Consider the following 5,356-nt stretch of genomic DNA (forward strand, 5'->3'; position numbering starts at 1 on the left):
GTTCCTGAAAATAATCCAACTGAACCATCAACATTACCAAAGTGGTTTAAATCTACATGCTCTCTCCTAGTATGTCAATAAAATATAAGATACCTTCAATCCAAGATGTATTAAGAGTTGCACCCAATATTATACATATATATATATATATATATGTCCACATATGGAACAAAAATATGTTGTCTCATATGCTCTCTTGTACCAATAAAATCAAATTAAAAGCTTTAAATCTTAAGTATTGTTGATAACGAACCTAATGCTCCATAATTTTTGCCCCCCACATCTTGCTTTCTCCAATCTCTCCCACCAACCTTCCAAGTTATAAAAAAGTAACAAGGTTGAGTATGTGTGACACATATATGATATGTCAATTATATATAAGGAGAAACTATGCCTATAATTATGATAGAGTAGGGTTCTTCTCATCCCTTCCTAGCTAGAAGGTAGGTGAAGTAAGTCCAAGACATACTTCAATTATTTCAGGAGTGCAGCCAGCTAACCTTGAAGACAGTTTTGGGTCTCTTGATCCACCTATTTTGTCCAAGTTCCATGAAATCTCATTTGATGGTGTAGGTTCTCAGTTACAACCTCCAACTAGAATCTAGATGCATCAAAATGTGAACCAGCAGCCTCAAATCTATTCAAATGTGATAAGGTGACCATCCTATAAGGTTGATCAATCTGGTGATGCAGCTATAGTGGATGAAATCAGCATACTTTGCAAATTAATATTCATATAAATACAAAATAATGACTGCAATTCGTAATGAATAGCAATACTTCCTTTATATGTGATAACATGTGCCTTTGCTTGGACAAACCCAATGTTTAGAAGAATAAAATTGAAATAAACAATTTCCTGTAACTTCTACATGCCAATCTCCAGCATAGAGTATAAGGTTGGATACAATAAATGCATATATAATTCAACTCACATCAATTCTATGGCTGTAACATTTTTCTTACAATTATGTTGACTTCAATTGAATTTGATCAGGACGAATGTCGACCCAAAATACTGCCACATGAAAAGTAAAGGATCAAATCTAATTCTTCAAAGAAAAATAGTGAGAGTAAGGTTAACAACTTACAAAGTAGAGAGCAGAAAATGATGCAACAATTATGAGGATCAACGGCCAAAATGCTAAGAACAATGTTCCTCCAAGAGTCAACAAAAGTCTAGCCAGAGGGATCAAGCCCTGAAATAGATATGAATAACACAATTGATTTCCCGTAATCTCATACATAAATAAAATAGGTTAATTAGATCCAAGTATTCATGCTCAATTCAATATATAAAATTTGATTCTGCAAACCAACACTATCATTATTCATATTCAATGCAAAAGAAAGTGTGCCAACATAAACACTTAATTGACAGGGAAAGGCATTGAATATATACATTATTTTTGTTATCAATTTCTTATGCTTGCTTTCTCCACATATTCAACAAACTACAGAACTAGGAGCTGATGTTACCCGTGAATGAAACCTAGTGCTATACTTCATCAATGGTCAATTCTATTTGATATATTATTTAAGAGATGTAAAGATAATGAATCACCTCAAGACCTTCACTATCCAGCGCCATAGATTGCTCCCTCTGGCTGTCTAGACTCATCTCAATATTGGTTTGGACAGAATTTCTATTTGGGAAGAGAAGATGAAGAAGAAGCCTATGAGTTAAATCAAAAGCATCCATTGGATTTACTTGATATATATACATAATAATACTAACTCAAAACCACTATCACTATTTCATTGAATCCAAAACATATTCCAAAAACCACAAAGCAATCAATTCTAAACCTAGTTTTGACACTTAAATAATTGGAAAGCAAAATTTAAACGGGGAAATTAAAAATGCGATAAATCAATTCCATAAAAATCTATGAAGTGAGACGTTAAAACCCTAGTTAACCTTAAAATTCAGGTCTTCTACTATTACAATCGGAGTGTGAACCCCAAGTTTCAACACCAAAATACAAAAACCATAATTGCACTCATTTGAATATTTTATCAAACACATGGTGTGCTTCGAAGTATCAACCATCCTAAATGCTAATAAGTAATAACATATGCTAAAAGGTGAACAGAGGTAAAATTGAAGCAAACAAATGATTGAAGAGAAAATACAAAACCCTACGAACTTTATAATTCCCTTGAAAGCACCACTCTCAATCATCATATTTGGCCCCAAATTGAATGAATATGGAAGTCTTATTTCACTGACAATCCTGGAGCATCTTCAAGAGTAAAACCCTGAAGATAAAGGAGAAAGAAAAAATCCGGGGATAAAACATGTTAGCATAGCAACCTGGATTAAAGAAAATGGAAATAAATTCCAATTATTCTCAACACTTAAGCTAATTAAGTGACCTAAACACATACAACAAAAGCTAATCAGGGGATAAATCGAATTCGTCTTCTTCACTCTTTCTCTGTCATCTTCGACTATTTGTTCTATGTTTTCATATTGATTTCATCTCAATCATGTGGTAACTCAATTAAGCCCTTTTTTACAATTCAATCTCTCAAACCCCAACTTCTCATTATATTTTCTCTATTTTAACAAATCACTCATTCAAATTTCGTAAGTCAAGAAGAAAATTAGAACAATAAGAAGCTCTAACCTATGGCTTCAACTCAAGAAATCACCCATTCAAATCCGCGAGGAGTTCACGGTTGAGGAAACTGGAGCTTCGAGAAGACTCGATGGAGGATATGAATCGATTGCAAGATGCGAAGAAGAAGGAGTGATGAGAGAATGATGATGCATATTTGAAGAAACTCAAAGCAATGATGGGAGAAGTTATGGTGATGGAAGAAGTGAGGTGTTGAAGCTTTTTCTCACAGTAAGAATGGAGAGATGAAAGTATGGGCCATTTCCATACTTATTTTACAACGGGCCCGATCTAGATACACACCAATTTTGAGATTCAATTTTAAGTTTGTCACGGTTTCACTAAGTGTTGCTAAATTGGTGTGTCCATTTTCCTTTTATTTTGTAGTGATATCAGTTGAAACTACTAAAGTTGATAATTTTTATTTATTTATTGGGTGTTAAAAGCTAACGAGACTTATTTGAAACTACAATTTTTTTTGATACTAACCTAAAAGTAACATAACATATTAATATAGTGATTTTGCCTTTTTGTTCCCAAATGTTTTACTTGAATTTTATACCATTTTTTGTTTGTGATAGTATTTAAGGAAAGAAATATTATAGTGGTGAAAATAGAAGTAGAGACTTAAACAAGAAATTTAATTATATAATATTGCAATCACCAATAGTTAGCTTTAGGAGCTACACGACAACACAAATTTTAGCAATGCTTAGAATGTTTTGGGAGAACGATTTTGAGAAAATTGGAGGAAATAGAATGGTTTTGAGAGTGAAGTTGGTGAGGATGACAGAAGAGGAAATGAGTTTTGGATAATGGGAGGAGCAACTTGAATAGGCTGTGTGGAAGAGACGCTTGATGAAGGGTTTGTTGTGTGGGTGGCGGGGTAGAGAATTGAAAAAAAACTGAAGGGTTTAGGTTTTGTAATAGGAAATTCATAGTTGAGGTTGATTAAATAAAAACTTATACTATCTAGTTAGTTAATCAACTAGCCCACCTGTTCGATTTATTTGTGGAGGTTTTCCATAACTTCTACACAAAAACCTCCACAAAATGCAAAATTTGGTGTAGTGTTTATAGTCTTAATGTACAACCAATCTAGAGATGACCTAATTCATCTGGATACTTCTCAACAATTCCAATAATTTCATTTTAAATAGAACTACCGAGAAACTCTTAGACCATAATTATCTATAAATTTCTAAGCTTTTATCACCAAAATGAAACATGCATTTGCTTATAGATTTATCTAAAGAATTGTAGAAACTTTCAACATTCTACCTTAATGCAATTTTCTATGACTCCAAGCATTGACCATAGTAATTCAGACTTTGGTCTTGGTAATTCATTTGTTTAAGATATTTACAATTTGCTCTCCAATCTTGAAGTATTCAAGCTTTATTTCTTTATTCTCACATGCCTCTCTTCGTTAGTCTAGACCAGCTCCAACAAGCATTTTACTTCCAAGATTCCTCACTTGAAAAGGATAGTCTATGTTACTTGAGAAGTATACATCCTTCTCGTGTTTCATCATTCTCTTGTATGCATGAAAGATCTCTCATCATTTTTATGATATAATAACTTTAATAAATGAGTGTCAAGATGGTCAAATCTCTAATACTAAAGCCACGATTCACAAACATGCACTTTCATGGAAATGTTAGGAGCATATCTTCTATTTCTTTTCTCCATTACTTTTGCTATCACAAGCTTTCTATTTGTGTCATATATATTGCATGTATCTCCTTCAAAATGGAGAGAGTAACCTTTCTCCATAATTGGACCAATACTCAATAGATTTTCTTTATGGTTGGGAACTAGTAAGATGTCCTTGATAAGTCACATATCTGACGGTGTCTCCACCATGATAGTACCCTTGCCTTTGGACTCCACCGCGGTGCAATTATCTAATCATACTTGCACTCTGATGCATTGATCAATGTCTCATAAAATACTTCATCTTTACCCATATCGTTACTACAACCACTATCCAATCACTATTTTCATCATTATCACAACTAGAGACTTGGTTAAATTGGCATAGAATAGTTATTGGTCATATTCACTCTCTTCGATGAAATTGGTCTAACGATTATCTTTGTTATGACAATTTTGCTCTAAGTGCACATATCTCTTTCAATATTAGCATTATGGATTTTCTCGATGTCGACAATATTTTTATGAATGACCTGGAATCTTACAGATGTTACATTGAGAATATTTTTTATTTTTTCTAGAAAAATCTTTAGAAATCTCCTTCATTCTAGAGAAATATTTAGAAATCCCTTTGTTTCTAGAATTTTCTGCACCATTACTATTTATTTATTCATTGTCTTTATTATGAGACCTGAAAGGCATTTTCTAGTAAACTTTAACCATGCCTACTAAATATTTGTTCATAAGCTTCTAGAGAGATCTAATTCTACGTTAGTGATAGAGTAGACAAATCCTTGATTTACTCAATTGTAGTCACAATTAAATCATATTTTTGTGGAATAGAAATTGGAATTTTTTCAATAATTATTTTATCAGGAATATTTTCTAAATAGACTTCCATTTAATTGACTATTTATTTTATATTAGAATAATAGTCTTTTATTGTCTCAAACTCTCTCATTTTAAGAAATTCAAACTCACACCTAAGAGTATAATGTACGAAATTTAATGGTGTGCACCTTACCACTACCATGAAAGTCCTCCTTAAGTGTATCATATGCTTCTTTGTCACTTAT

General features: G+C 32.6%; 1 long non-coding RNA gene across 1 annotated transcript; it reads right to left on the reverse strand.

The window, feature by feature from the left end:
• On the reverse strand, window positions 798–1,614 carry LOC109360178. Its single transcript, XR_002109129.1, has 3 exons — window positions 1,565–1,614; window positions 1,092–1,199; window positions 798–1,018 (listed from the first exon to the last, which is right to left on the reverse strand). It is a non-coding gene; the product is annotated as an uncharacterized LOC109360178 (long non-coding RNA).

The sequence above is a fragment of the Lupinus angustifolius genome, chromosome LG11, assembly GCF_001865875.1.
Source record: "Lupinus angustifolius cultivar Tanjil chromosome LG11, LupAngTanjil_v1.0, whole genome shotgun sequence".
Classification (NCBI taxonomy): Eukaryota; Viridiplantae; Streptophyta; class Magnoliopsida; order Fabales; family Fabaceae; genus Lupinus; species Lupinus angustifolius.